Genomic DNA, 16,223 nt, shown 5'->3' with positions numbered 1-16,223 from the left:
TTATAAATTTATATATTTTATACATTTTCCCTTTCCTAGATATACACTACTCTTCTCCAATTATTTCAGACTTCAGTTCCCACCATTCTTTTCCTCTTTGTCCAATAGCTGGTACCTTTTGTCTTGTTTTTGTCCATTTTAGGATATCTATTGGTCTTAAGCTGATCCCTTTCCAAGGCTAGACTTCGGCCATTTGTGTATTTCCACAGATCCAGCAATTAGTTAAATGTAACTCTTCCCTGATCTTTTCCACTAAATCTATGAACAAGTTTTTCCCATGAGAAGTTTCTAGATCTTCTTTCTCTTTTACTGATGTTGTTACTTCTTTCTCTTTTATTAAGTTTGCTTTGCCTTTTTGATTGGACTTACGTTCAAAGCAAAGCCAAGCATCTCCTATATGACGCTTCCCAAGCAGTCATTGCAGTCATTCTATATTTTGTGAAATCCAGTAAGTCTTGCCTTCCCCTTGACAGGTTGCTAACAGAGAGAGATTGACACAGTTTAGGTTTAAATTTGTATGTACTCGTATTAAAGATCCGGTTTCTTCCCCTCTGTAAAGGAGGTGGTAACATTTAGCACATGGGCTCTTCTGACTTCCCAGCATGATGTTAACCAGTAAGATCAGTAAGAGCATTCCCAGGAGTCTGGTATGAGGCATTCCCCTAAACTCTACAACTACTGAGCTGCACCCAGTGATTGGAGTGGCTGTTTTTAGGCGGACTGTAGACTCACCCAGCCTTGCCTCCTGGTAATGCTTTTCTCCTACAGAAGAGCTCGTTGGTCTTAGCAGAGTTTTTTATTCTCTCAGTGTCAACACATTTGATTTTTCTTTACTAATTTATTTTTGCCCTGAGGGATGTTCTATAGGAGATTACTTTATACACTAAGATTGGAGTTCACTGGGATATTTTAAATTTTTAACACAAAAACATTAATCTAAAAACCTTGAACTCAATGGTCAGATGACTTAAAGAATTTTCGGTATCCAAAATGATAGATAAAATACTCACACCAAACAAATAACAAGGTATTTACTCTTATGACTAACCCTACAAAATAATAGTATGATTTTATGCTAATCCTACAAAATCGTAATACACCTTATGCCTAATCCTACAAAATCATAATATACGCCGAAACAAACAAAGGCTCCAACGCAAACAAAAAATTCTTCATTATTTAATAAACACTAACTAATAATACATGCAACAGGAAAGTATCTACTTTTCAAACTCAAAAGTAAAATATAAATAACATTAACTGCAATTTTTAACAGTTCTTAACAAGTTTTGATTATTTAAACAGTTCTTAACAAGTTTTTGACTATAGACAGTCTCCAGTAGTCTTTAGGTCTCCTCTGGAGGGTTAGCTTTAGATTGTCTTAGTGATTAGTCAAATCCATTCATTAGAAGACTTAGTAGGGGATGTGGTTGGTTTTGACTCTTCAGTGGGAGGTGGTGCAGGTCCTTTAAGCTGGGTTATATGTGTCCATCCCTTCTCTTGGGTTGTATGGCTGTATTGGTGGTGAGTAGGACCTGAAAAGGACCTTCAAACTTAGAGGTTAAAGGTGCAGAGTTCCATGATTTAACTAACGCCCAGTCCCCTGGATTGATGTTATGTCCCTTAGTGTCTAAGGGAGAGGTTTGAAGGACATAGCCCTTTTTCCTAAGATCTTTGAATCTCCTTCCTATGGCCTTTACTTATTTTTGGGTGGCTGTCTCTCCTTCTGGATAAATTTCCGTGCTATACGGGGTTGTCAAGAAGGGGAGTCCTAACATCATTTCATAAGGTGAGACTCTTATACCTGTTCGAGGCCTTGTTCTAATTTGTAACAGTGCTAAGGGTAGACAATTAAGCCAATTCATCTGGGTTTCTGTAACTAATTTAGTTAATGTGTTTTTGATGGTTTTATTCATCCTTTCTACTCTTCTGGAGCTCTGGGGATGCCAATGGACTGTGCAACCTCCATTTCATTCCCAGGGCTTCAACAACTTGGTGTAAGACTTTGGCAGCAAAATGTGGACCTCGGTCAGAATCAACATTATTTATCAACCCATATTGGGGAATGATGTTTTCTAGGATTGCTTTTGTGGCTGCTTGGGCTGTCTCTGTTTTGGTCGGGAACGCCTCTACCCAATGGGTGAGGTGATCCACGGTCACGAATAAGTGTCTGTATCCCTGAACAGGGGACATTTCTGTGATGTCTACCTGCACGCTTTGGAACGGCTGCAAGGACAACTCTCTTCCCCCAGATCAGACAGTACTCTTCTCATTAATTTCTGATTGATTTTTTGGCAAGTTAAACATCCCTTGGTAACTGCCTTTGCTATGGTACATACTCCCATGCACATATGATCTCTTGGAAAGTGGTCACATAATCCTTGTATTCCCCAATGGGTCAACTCGTGTAACTCTGTCATCACCTTTCGGGCTGGAGCTTTATTTAAAATTTGCCGTCCATCAGGGGTCCACCATTCTCCATTTTATTTTTACTGTCCTCTCATCTTTTCTAATTCTCCTAATTCATTCTCGTCAAAGATGGGTCTTTCCTCTTTTCTTTCTCTACTAGGTGTTCCTTCTATCTTAAGAATTTTAACTGGACTTTCCTGTTCCAAAGCTACTTCTTTCACTACTTGATCAGCTAAATTATTTCCCTTTATTTCAAGGGTGTCCCCTTTTTGATGTCCTTCTGTGTGAACTTTGGCTATCTCTATTGGTTTCCTTAGGAACTCTAGTACTAATTTTCTTATCTCTTAATGTATTAAATTTTTGCCTTTAGAATTTATGTACCCCCATTCTTCCCATATTTTTCCAAATGTATGGACAATTCCGAATGCGTACTGGGAATCGGTATAGATTTTTCCTTTATCTTTTTCTAGTAAATCTAGCCCTCTCTTCAGGGCACAGATTTCACAGAACTGGGCAGATCAATTTGAGGGTAGCTTTCCCATTTCCTCAACTTGCATGTTCTGCCCATCTACGGTTGCATACCCTGAGACCTGTCTACTGGCCACAGTTCATGATGATCCATCTGTAAATAAAATTCTCCTATATGGGAAGGACCCATCTTCTAAATCTTCTCTCACTTTAGTCTGCATTTCAATCATTTGTAAACAATCACGCTCCAGGTCTGTTTACAGCTCTCCCATGAGGAACTGGGCTGGATTTAAACATTTTGAAGTGACTAATTTGAGGCCCTTGGTACTTATTAGTATTATTTCATGGTTTAGTATTTGGGAGTTGGTTAGCCCCTGAGGGGCCTTGTGACTTAAAACAGCTTTTACATCATGTGGGGTATGAACCCCGATCTTCCCCTTTCAGGTTAGTTTCTGTGTGTCTTCTATTGGGGTGGCTGTTGCTGCTATCACTTGTACACAAGCTGGCCACCCTCTGGCTACTGGATCTGGTAACTTGGAGAGAGATGAGACCGGCTTCCTGCATCCTCCCCTATCCCATGCAAGGACTCCGCAAGCTGTCCCCTCTTCCACGTTTACCAATAGGTCGAAGATCTTTCTAAGGTCTGGTAGGCTCAGTACAGGGGCAGAAGACAATTTAAGTTTCAGATTCTGAAGCTGTTCCTCGTCATTTGAGGTCCAGGTTACAGGCTCTGAGTTTTTCAATTTGCCATATGGAAATTTAACACTTTTAGTGTACTGATCAAGCCATAATCTGCAATACCCAAATAAACCTAATAATTTTCTAACGTCTCTTTTGGTCTTTGGGGCAGGGATGGACAGAATTCCCAAAATTCTCTTGGGGCTTCACCTGTTATACTCTTGGGTGATTATATGTCCTAGATATGTTACTTCTTGTTCCACAAATTGCAGTTTCTTTTGTGATACTTTTAGGCGTTTTTCCCCTAAGAAATTTAGATGCTAATACGCTGGAACTTCTAACTTTGTCTTGTTGTCCACCGATACAAATAAATCATCAACATATTGTAAAATATTTACCCCATTCTCAGGTTTAAAGTGTTCTAGGACTTCTAAAGCTTGCCAAAGAGGTTAGGGGTTCTTTAAACCCCTAGGGAAGATGTGTCCACCTTCGTTGCTGTTTTCTTTTCTTTTAAATGTCCTCCCATTCAAAGGCAAACCAGTTCCGGCACTCTTCAGCCAGGGGACATGCCCAGAAGACATCCTTTAAATCCATGACAGTGACCCATGCATGCTCCTCAGGTACTTGGCTTAAAACGATGTATATGAGTTTTGTACTACCGGGTGCCTCGCAACCGTTCTTTTATTAACTTCTCTTGAATCTTGTAGTAATAGATACCTTCCATCAGCTTTTCTCACTGCTAGTATGGGAGTATTATGTGGAGACATGCATGGTTCTAAAATCCTTCCTTTAATAGCTGGTCAGTTACTGGGGCTGGTCCTTGCTTTCCCTCTGGGGAAATTGGATACTGCCTTACCCAAATGGCGGACATGTCTTTCTGCAGCTCTACTTCTATTGGTGGAATATTCAAACAACCAATTTTTCCCTCCCCCACCCACACATTTGGATTCATTTCATCTATGTCTCCCTTAGTTAAGACCATTATTTGTACTACCATTTTTCCTTCTTTTGGCATTACTCCAATTCCCAATTTGATTTGTAAATCATATCCTAATAAATCAGAACCTAACTTGGGGATGTAAATGAACTTAGCTCTCTTGAATTTCCTCTAATTTCTACATCTTCTATAATCTGGGCCTCCAATGGTTCTCCTTTGGCCCCTCGTACTTTGCAGACATTTTTACCTTTTTACCGACTGTGATTCCTGTTGGTATTTTAGTCACACATGACTTGTCTGCTCCGGTATCAACTAAAACTTCAAATTCATCATTCTGGACACCAATTCAAAATTTACAAAGGGCTCTTCTCGATGATTCATTAAATTCCCCAGGGCATACTACCCTTGACACCCCTATTCCGCATATTTCTCGTCTCTTCTTAAGATGTTCTCTAGAGTTTCTTGCTCCCAGGCTATGGCTTCATCTAATTGGACTTTCTTACAGTTTCTCTTTAGGTGTCCTTTCTCTCCACAGTAATAACAATATTTGTCACTGAGTAGAGCCCTAGCCCCTTTTGGTCCAATAAAACCTTTGTCTCTTCTAAGTGGTTCTACTGGCATGTATTTGTTGGCTCCCACACTTTCTCTGGCTATGGCTACCATAATTTTAATTTTTATTTTTTGTCTTTTCTTCTTCTCTTCTTATATATACTCCTATGGCTTTTCACAGCAGTTCATTAATAATTTTTCCTGCCAGTCCTCTATTCTTTCTAACTTTCATCTGATATCTGGCCAGGATTTAGTTACAACTTGTATGTTGAGAAGGATCTGGCCTTTGGGGCTATCTAGGTCAACATTAGAGTAAATCTGGACATTTTGCTTTAGCCTATTAAGCCATGTTGCTGGGGTCTCATCTTTTTCCTGGGTGCCGTCAAACGCTAACCTGGTATTACTCCCTCTAGGGACTGATTCTTTTATCCCTCTGGTCATCAGGGACCTGTGATCTCTCATATTCCTACTCCCGTCTTCTTGTTAGGGTCCCAGTCAGGCTCCACTAAAGGCATTTTTTGTTACCTTGGGGCCCAGGTTGGTATTCTGGCTCACAAATTTTCATTCCTGTAGTTCTTATTATTCGAGTCTCTTCTGGGGAAAATAGGATGTTTAAGATGTACAATTCTCCTCATGTCTAAATATTAGGGGCTAAAAATCGATCAATTTGATTTGCTATTCCTACTGGGTCTTCAACTAAATTTCCCAATTCTTTCTTAAATTTCCAACTTCGGACGCAATCAAGGGAGGGTTTACAAATCCAATCTCACTGGCCACCCCACCCATGGGAACTTCTCTGAGGGGGAACAATTTTTCCACTTTACCCACTTTGGACCGGGTGTTACAACATCAGCTGTGGAGGCTGACTGGGTAACTTCACTCTTGGGCATGAGATTCTGAGATGTTTTTTGGCTTCTCGTTTGTGCTGGGAGAGGCAGAGCCGGAACCTGCTGGTGAATTAGGGGTGCATGAGATGGCAGAGGTAAGGGAACAGTAGTGAAAGGTAAAGAGAGTAAGGACAGGGTTGAGGGGAAGGTGGTGGAGGTATAACAGGGTTAGGAGGTGGTAAAGGAATGACAGCTGGGAGAGGAGGAGGAACTGGGTCCACAGCAAGAGGAATTGGAGGAAGGATTTGAGGTGCTGCAAGGGTAGGGTGAAGTAAGTGGTCAAAGGGGTCCCAGTTTTTGTTAGCCTTCCCAGCCTCTTCTTCTTTTACTTTACTAGCTTGCTTTCCCTCTTTTAATTTATGGACTCTTGTATTTTCCTCCTCTGAGGCGTACTTTAGCCAACAGGTGACGTTCCGTATGTGATGGGCCTTTAGCAGGAATTTGGGGCAAAACAGAACATGCATCACCTTCAGATAGAGAGGCAGGTATTTCAGGATATGTTTCAGGATGTTGTTAGCTCATGCAGAATGAAAATTAGAGAGCTGAAAGCTTAAGACCTAACTAGGCCATGTCTGCGAAGGATAATAAAAATGTTTCTAAAAGCACATTAATGGCAAAACAAGGTACAAGGACAATCTCCATTCATTATTAGGGGAGATGTGGTTACCAAATATGAGGGAAAGGCTGAGGTACTTAACCCCTTCTTTGCCTCAGTTTTCAAGAATAAGTCAAGTTGTCCTCAAGAAAAGTGTTCTCCTGAGCTGGTGGATAGGCACAGGGAGCAGAACAGCCCCTGTAATCCAGAAGGAAGCAGCTGGGGACCTGCTGAGCCACTCAGATGCTCACAGGTGTCTCTGGGAGCAGATGGGATCCATCCCAGGGGGATGACAGAGCTGTGGATGAGCTCCCCAAGCTGCTCTCCAACATTCACCATCAGTGCTGGCTCAGCAGGGAGGGCCCAGAGGACTGGAGGTGCCAGTGTGAGCCCATCGCCAAGAAGGGCTGGAAGGAGGAGCTGGAGAACTCCAGGCCTGTCAGCCTGACCTGGGTGCCCGGCAAGGTTATGGAACAGATCACCCTGAGTGCCATCACAGGGCACCCACAGGATGGCCAAGGGATCAGAGCCAGCCAGCGTGGATTTCAATGTCTGCACTGATGATCTGCATGAGGGGACTGAGTCCAGCATCAGCAGATTTGTAGATGACACCAAGCTGGGTATGGGTGTGGATCTGCTGGAGGGTAGGAGGGCTCTGCAGAGGGCCCTGGACAGGCTGGATCCAGGGCCCAAATCCAACAAGGCCACGTTTAACAACTCGACATTTCAGGTCCTGCACTTTGGCCACAACAACCCTTGCAGTGCTACAGGCTGGGGACAGAGTGGCTGGAGAGCAGCCAGGCAGAAAGGGACCTGCAGGGACTGATGGACAGCAGGCTGGGCATGAGCCAGCAGTGTGCCCAGGTGGGCAAGAAGGCCAATGGCTCCTGGCCTGGCTCAGGAATGGTGTGGCAAGCAGGGGCAGGGCAGGGATTCTTCCCCTGTGCTCAGCACTGGTGAGGCCACACCTCGAGTGCTGTCTCCAGTTCTGGGTCCCTCATATTTATGAAGGACATGGAAGGGCTGGAGCATGTCCAGAGAAGGGCAACAAGGCTGGGGAGGGGTCAGGAACACAAGTCCTGTGAGGAGCAGCTGAGGGAGCTGGGGTTGTTTATCAGGGAGAAGAGGAGGCTCAGGGACACAAGGTGGTGTCAGGGCACAGGTTGGTCTTGATGACCTCCATGGCCTGTTCCAACCTTGCTGATTCTGGGATTCTCTGAAACCACCCTTGGAGCAGTTGCAGGACGAGCCCTGGGCCTCCTCTGCAGAAGCTCCAGCAGCCCAGGTCCCTCAGCTTCTCCTGCCAGCGCCAAAGCCCATCCTGTCAGTCCTGCAGAGACTCTGCAGCTCCTCATCACTGCCCCGAACAGGGAGCCCCAGAGCCAGACACAGCAGCCCAGATGTGCCCTCCTGGCCTGCGGTGCCGCTGGCAAGGGAGCAGCACCAGGCACTGCAGGAGCCTGCAGACTATTCCTGCAGCACTTGTAGGATGATCATGCTCGCCAAGGGACGTTCCCATGGTGCCAAGTCAGGAACTGCAATGGGGAGTGGGGCCAGAGAGGAAAGGGCAAACAGGGATGGGCAGTGTGCAGGGGAGGGAACAGGGGTGGGCAATGGGAAGAAATTTGTAGCAGGGAGAGTAAAGAAAGCAAAGGTGAAGCCTGGAGAATGCTCAGGGCAGTTTGGGGGTGGCTGCCAGGAAGCCCTGGCTCTGAGCAACAGCGTCTGCAGTGGGACAGGAAACTCCCAGCTGACGGGAAGAAAGTTTCTGGCTGACTGCAGAGGCCAGGACAAAGCTGAGTGGTTTCCCTGGTGTCCCCCAGCCCTTGCTGGCTCCAGGGCCTGATGGCATTTGTGCTCCCTCAGGTTCATGTCCCCACACCAACAGCATGGGTGTGCTCCCCCTGCTGTGTGCAATGCAAACAGGGGCTGCTGAGCCAGTGCTGCTGTGTCTGTGCCTGCAAGGATGGGGCACCTGTGTGAGCTGGGGGAGAGGCCAGGGCTGCAGAGGGGGGATGTTGTTGGCAGCTCCATGAGGACGCTCTGGGACGCTGCCCTGGGCTGTGCAGTGCACTGGGGATGGATCAGCCCCTGCTCTGCTGCTCCTTCACGTCTGCCCCAGGGCCCTTGCAGAGCCCCAGCCATGCTGTTTGCCCCCAGCCTGCCCACGGCCAGCCTGGGGCTGCTCACGGGCGTTTTCTGTGCTGAGCATTGGCCCGAGTATGTTCTTGAGAGAGCCTGGGCAAGGAGCCTGGAGCCCCCAGGCCCTGGGCTGAGGCGTCAGCGCTGCCCCAGCAGTGCCCATGGCCTGTCCCTGCTGCAGCCCCGGCACTGCCACCCCCAGGGCTGTGCCCGGCCCCGAGAGCACTCAGGCCCTGCAGCAACACCAGGGCCACCAGGGCAGCGGGGCAGGGCCACGGCAGCAGCACTGGCAACACCAAGTGCTGCTGCTGCTGGGCACAGCTGCTGGGCCCGCCCTGATCTGCCCCCAGCTCTGCACACAGACATTGCTGCACTGAGCAGAGAAGGCAACAAAAGGGGGATCTCCAGGGTAAACTTTGCTGGACTGTGGCAGTGAGGAGCTATGTTCTTGATAGCTTCATATGAAAGAAATCCTTTTTTTCATTTAAAGGTATCAAGAGCACTGCTCCTTGCTGACACAGCCTACAGGTCACAGTGGACGTTTGGAGAAACAAAATGAGATTTGGCAAAATTGATTGCTTTCATTTAGGGACAACATTAAAAAAGGTAAACAACCAAAAAAAAGCTCCAAAATGAAACCAACAAGAAGTATCAAAGACAACTTTTTTTGCAAATTGTTTTCAGAAACTGTCCAGCAGTTTAATGTTTCTTACATGGTCTAGTCATCAGTCTCCAGACTGCAGCTTTCAGCTCCTGGTTCCTCAGGCTGTAGATGAGAGGGTTCAGGGCTGGAGGCACCACCGAGTACAGAACTGTCACTGCCACATCTAGGGATGGGGAGGACATGGAGGGGGGCTTCAGGGAGGCAAAAATGCCAGTGCTGACAAAGAGGGAGACCACGGCCAGGTGAGGGAGGCAGGTGGAAAAGGCTTTGTGCTGTCCCTGCTCAGAGGGGATCCTCAGCACAGCCCTGAAGATCTGCACATAGGAGAAAACAATGAACACAAAACAGCCAAATACCAAAAAGACAGTAACAGCAAGAAGACCAAGTTCCCTGAGGCAGGATTGTGAGCAGGAGAGTTTGAGGATGTGTGGGATTTCACAGAAGAACTGGCCCAGGGCATTGCCGTGGCACAGGGGCAGGGAAAATGTATTGGCTGTGTGCAGCAGAGCATTGAGAAAGGCACTGGCCCAGGCAGCTGCTGCCATGTGGGCACAAGCTCTGCTGCCCAGGAGGGTCTCGTAGTGCAGGGGTTTGCAGATGGACATGTAGCGGTCATAGCACATGATGGTCAGGAGGAAATACTCTGCTGACATGAAGAACATAAAGAAAAAGAGCTGTGCAGCACATCCTGTGTAGGAGATGTTCCTGGTGTCCCAGAGGGAATTGTGCATGGCTTTGGGGACAGTGGTGCAGATGGAGCCCAGGTCAGTGAGGGCCAGGTTGAGCAGGAAGAAGAACATGGGCGTGTGCAGGTGGTGGCCGCAGGCTACGGCGCTGATGATGAGGCCGTTGCCCAGGAGGGCAGCCAGGGAGATGCCCAGCAAGAGGCAGAAGTGCAGGAGCTGCAGGTGCCGCGTGTCTGCCAATGCCAGCAGGAGGAAGTGTCTGATGGAGCTGCTGTTGGACATTTGCTGAGGCTGCACATGGGGACCTGTTCATGGAGAAAGGACAGTGATAGTTCAGGAGAAGCTGCTTTGAGCCAAACCTGGGCCATTCCCTGTAGCCTGTCCCACTGGGACTCACCCACCCTTGTTCCTGCTCTGGGAAATCCCTCATCCAGGTCCCTGCCTGGGCTCCAGTTGTGCTGGCTGAGTGTGCCAGGAGCAGCCAGGCCTGTGCATGGGGGCTCTTGAGGAGCCATCTCTGCCCTGCTGCCCTGGGTTTGTGGCCATGTGGCAGAGGGATAAAGCTGGATATTCAGGATTAGTCAGGGGAATCACTCCTAATGTTGACAGGCTTGGTAGCATCTGCACTCCTACTTCTATAGGACATGGATGGCAGGATCTGGTTTTAGGAATTATTTTCCTACCCACACATCTTTCCTGGCTCTCTGAGTAAGAAATCCCTACCATTTCTGCTGCACTCTGAGTTTGCCACTGCGAGATGAGAGACAAAGGATTCCCTGTGGCTGTGGGTGATGGGCTGTATGGGCTTGTTCCCAGCTGCTCTGGCTTTGCACCTTTGGCTGCAATCAGAGCACAATCACACTCCTGGGTCTCCCTGGGATAAACCAGACCCTGCCCAGAGCAGAGGGATCCCTGAATGTCTCACCTTCTCTAAAGGTCACTGGGCAAGGTCTCAGCACCCCCTTGTGCCAAGGACACTCACGGCTCCCTTGGCAAACCCAACAGCATTTCCTCAGCTCTGGCAGCTCTGCCCTTCCCCGTGGGACATTCAGGGAAATCCCAGAGGCTCTGGCACAGATTTGCACCCAGGAGGGCAGCTCAGAGCTTGGAAGGGCACAGCAAGGAGATCCCTGGCTGTGCCCATGATGGGATCTCAGGGAGGGTCTCAGCTCATTCCCCTTTCCCATTGACTGCTTTGCCCACAGCCCCACAGGTGCCAGGGAAGCTTGGACACCCCATTCCCGTGGACAGCCCTGCCTGGCAGGAATGCCAAGGGCAGTGCCTGACTCAGCTGCTGCAAATGCCAGAGCCTCCCTGAGAGCAGCAGGTAACAGTGACAATATCAGGGCAGGGCAGAACCAAGAGAAGATGTTGTGGTGCTGTGCCTGAGAGGGCAGGGCAGAGACAGCCGGGCACTCAGGACAGTGTTCCCCTGCCCAGCTGAGCCTGGCACCTCCCACACACCAACAGTGCTCCCCTGCCCCCAGCACTGCTCTCTTCAGCCCCCTCTCCTTCCCGGAGCATCTCCCTGGGCCTGGACATTCCCTCCTGAGAGGAGCCTTGTCCCTGCCAGCGCTCACAGAGCCCATCCCAGCCTGTGTGCCCTGGCCGGGGCCCTACAGAAACCTGCCTGTGTGCAGGGCCCTGGCTGGGGCAGGCTCTGTGTGCAGCTGGGCAAGGGCAGCTCAGGAGAGCCCTGCTGGTCCCTGCAGAGGTGATGCTGCTGCTGCTGTCCAGGGCTGAGGAGTGGCTGAGGGCCTTTGGGAGGCTCCCAGCAGAGAGACTGACCAGCTTAAGTCACAGTTCTGGAGTCTGTGTAAATGTTCAAATATTCCTTTGATGATCCTCTGTGTCCCTTTCAACTCAGAATGTTCTGTGATTCTGGGATTACAATTCCTGTTCTGCTTCTCTCATCCCCCTGTTGTGTATAATCCAAAGAGAAAAAAAAAAACCCTTGCAGCAGTGTTAGAACAGTAAAGTAAAGTAAAAGCCAGACACTTATTGGAAGCTTCCAGGTGTCCCAGTGGGAAAGGGCACACCCACCTCCCGATTTCAACAATTTATTAAGGTTGATAATTAGGATATTTAACAGGAGCATGCAATAGGACATTCAGGCACCCCTGTTACACACCCCTGGGTCAACCCATTGGAGTAGGTCCAAAGGCTTCTTTGCCTTCACTTTTTATAATGACTGCTCATATTCTGCTCATTCTCAAAACCCAAAATGCTCCTATATGTCCAGTTCCTGGAAGACTATATAGTATTTCAGGACTATATAAAAGAATAGGACTATACAGCATTTTAGGAATATATTTAGACAGTCAGGTTATTAAGAGAAAGGTAAGGAAACATACTAGATTTAATTCAAAATTAAAGCTATATAAGAATATAATAGTGGTTTAATACAGTTAAGAGTTTAATAGAGTTAATTAAGGATTATAGTATTGTAACTATATAATAGTAATTTAGAGAGCTACGAATATATAAAAATGTAAAAAGTACAAAAAACTTTTTGTCACCACCCCAACATTCCCATCTTTCTCTAAGTAGGAAATTGAAACACTCTCAGGAAAGCTCCTGACCTTTACAGCAATCCCTGGCTTACCGTCTTTGGGAAGTGTCCTCCGGAGCTGTGCCCAGGCTGGTCTGGAGCTGGGAGCAGCCCTGCCCCACCCAGCCCCTCTCAGCAGCAGCCCCTGCCCTGCTTAGGGTGGCTCCTTCCCCCCACAGCTTACCCCCTGTGCCGGGAGCAGCTCCCCGGGCTGGCTGAGAGCTGTCCCTGGCAGGCAGCAGAGTCCCTGCCCCAGCACAGCGCCCTGGGCTGCAGGACCCTGCTCTGCAGGACAGCCCTGGGCACCCCTGGCTGCAGCCCCGGCTGCTCAGCCCTGCAGCAGAGCCTGGCAACAGGAGCTGCCTTGGGCTGTGCCTGGGCTCGGGCAGCAGGGAAAGCCAGCCCTGCCCTAGGGCCACAGCCCTGCCCTGGAGCAACTCTGAGAGCCCTCCTGAAAGGTCCTAAAAGCTGTGGGATGTGCCAGCTTCAGGAGATTCTTGCAGGAACGGCAGCTTCTCTTCCCACAGCCAGGGAATGGCTGTTTCAAACCTGGGCTGATTTCTGCTCTAGTGAGCCCTGAGTGAGCTCTGCTCTGCGCTCCCAGCCCAGGCTGAGTTTAACCCCTCTGTGCCCCTGTGCTGTGCCCGGGGTGGCTGCAGGCAGTGCCCCAGCCCTGCTGGGCTGTGCACAGGAGCTGCTCCTGGCCAGAGCTGTCTCTCTGCAGCGCTGCCCTTGCCAGGAGCTGCCTCTGTGCCGGGAGCCTCTGTGCAGGTTTTTGAAAGGACTTTCGGTTTGGCTTTTGCCTTGGAGTCTCTGAGAGGTTTGTGCAATCATGGCCTCCAATTACTGCTGTACTTAGTCCCTGGAGAGGCTTTGTCAGTAACAACACTCAGTGGTCTCATTTATGCTTCAAGGTACTTCAGTTATTTGAAGGTACTTGGTGTTTCCCTTTTGATACTGACTCTGTGAGAGGTTTGTGCAATCATGGTCCCAATTATCTGCTTTAATTAATCTCTTGAGAGCTCTGTGTTGACACTCAGTGGTACACATTAATACTTTGAGATAATAATGGTTTTTAAGGTATTTTATGTATTTAAGAATACTTTTAGGTACTTTTAAGGATTTCCCTTCCCTCACTGAGTCTCTGAGAGGTTTTTGTGCCATCCTGGCTTCCAATTCTCTCCTCCAAGGAGTCCATGAGGAGCCTGTGTTGGGTATCTTCCTCCTTTCTGTTTTACAACAAAGATGGAACTGAAAGAATTTTGAAAGACTTTCTAAAAGCATTCCAACAAACATGGGACAATTAACAATACAACAACAACCACTAAGAGAATTAATAGTCCTGTTTCAGTAGACATCATCCAACCCTTTAGTCCCTTGGATTGGAAGAGTTTATTAAACCAGTCGTTGTTTTCCACTTGAAGCTTCTTGAACCCTTCCTTCAGTACCTGAATGCTCTTGTGGATTGACTCGCTGTGGCTGGAGAGGTTCATGCAACACATCCCCTCAGAGTCTACACAGCCATGCCCATGTGCCGAGAGTAAAAACGCCATTGCTGTTCTGCAAGGTGGCATGTCTGATGGTCTCTGTCTCTGAGAGCAGGCCACTCAGTGTGAGGGAGGTAGCACTGGTTTGCTTACTTAACAGGCACCCAAGATGGTTTAATTGTCCTAAAGCTTTAGCTGCAGGCACCCAAGGTAGTCCGAACTGGGGGTGCTACCATCCAATACCTGGATTAAAGCTTTCAAAGCCATCTCTTTGATATCATCCAATACTTCTTTGGAGATAGCTGCTGCATGATCATCTGGTCGGCTGTGTTGTCCTTCTCCAGCTAGATGGTTGATTGTCAATTCTGTCCTTGCCTCATTATTAGCATAGTCTGCAATTAATTGATTTAATAAACACTTCCATCCCCCTTCCCACAGGTTGTATTCTGTAGGTAACAAGAACATGGTCATAATATATTTTAAATCATAGGGGGTTAAGACATGTAAACATGGCCCTCATTAGACCATTAAAACAAGATAAGTCCTTCCTATGATCTTTAGTGGCCCTGCACAGATCATTTTTTTCTCCGTAAACCAATGGCTGATACCTGGGATTCTGCTCCCTTCTTTCATAAGGGGGCAAAGAGGTGTTTCAAGGTTATTTGCCAGTCTCCTTCCTTAACTGGAGGCATGGCCCAGGGTGGAGAGGATGATTGACAGTTGGGGCATTACCCACAGTTGTAGGGGTGGAGTCTGGAGATTCTTTCGGGGCGTAAGAGGAGGTCGTGGTAGCAGGAAGTGGAGGACCCAAGATGGAGGGAGGATGATTGGGATCCTGAGCCACATTCAGGCTCCTTCCATCTTGAGTCTCCAGGGGAGGATGCTCCAAGACCGTGTTGCCATTGCCGTTCAGGACCATCGTGGAAGGTCTGAAAAAAGGCAGATTGGAGGGGAGATACCAAGTTAGGAGTGACCAACAGATTGAGTTTTTGAGACACTGCTTTCTGGTGAAGGATCTCAAGGATGGTGTGGAAGATGGGGAGCATGTGGGGTGCAATGGGGTCCCTTTTGATCAAAAGGTTGTACAGTTTAACTCCCACTGAGTCCTAAAATTCAGTGGTATGGATTTCACCAGCAGAGGCATCTGGAAAATTTTTAACAATCCAGCACATGATTGATTTCAATTCATTCTTTGAAAATATTATGTCATGATCAGTGACAATTAAAGCATCCATTTATGCTCCTTTCTACTTTGGACATCTGGCTGCCCATTTTTCTCTTGTTCTGCCTGATGTGAGAGGGCCACCGGAACACCCCAAATCAATTATGGTATGTGGGAGCATATTGTAAAAACACAGGGGCAAAATAGGCAATAAATGTCTTGCATTTCCCCAAACCCACCTGCAATCCTATGCAGGTGAAACCGTTGTTGTCCCTGCTGATCCTGGACAAGGTCCCTTGAAGAAATGATGAATCCGCCGGGCCCGGCACAATGCAAAATCCCAGGGAGCACTGGCCTATCCATCAGCTAACCCCAGCTGACATGACTGACACAGGGAGCCCTTGATGTCATGGTCCCTGTTTGGGTGCTAAATGTCACAATGAAGGTGGCTGCAACAAACCTCTCTGGTTCCCTGACTTCAGGACGAGGGTGGCGAAAGTGTAAACGATCAGGATCAACGGAGTTCTTTAAAAGGAACTTTAACAACAGAGTGAAAAACAATAAACATGGAGAAGTCGAGAACAGTATGAGGGGCAGGATCCAAAGACCTGAGACAAAGGAGAAGACACAACATGTACACTTGGGGATAGAACACTCTAGAACAATAACCATATAGGGAAGCAAGTAACCAATAAGGGAATAGAACTTGGACAAGTTAGCACAGCAACACTAAAGGCTTATGGGGGAACTCTCAAGCTCACCCTAAGTTAAACAAATAATTCCCAGCACTTGAAACTCACACCCAGTTCTTCCAGGGTAAAATCTGTCTGACTCTGAGTTACAGCCGGGCTAACTCTCAAAACGCTGCTTTGTACTGGTCCCTTGGGACCATGTGGCCCAACAGAGCTACAATGATGTCCTTGGTTCCATGAGGCTCTACAGGGTCACAATGGTCCCTTGGATTGATGGTGCTCTGCAGTGTCACAATGGCCCCTTCATTTCACAAGG

The sequence above is a fragment of the Melospiza melodia genome, chromosome 7, assembly GCF_035770615.1.
Source record: "Melospiza melodia melodia isolate bMelMel2 chromosome 7, bMelMel2.pri, whole genome shotgun sequence".
Lineage (NCBI taxonomy): Eukaryota > Metazoa > Chordata > Aves > Passeriformes > Passerellidae > Melospiza > Melospiza melodia.
Note: the sequence above shows the minus strand (reverse complement) of the source record.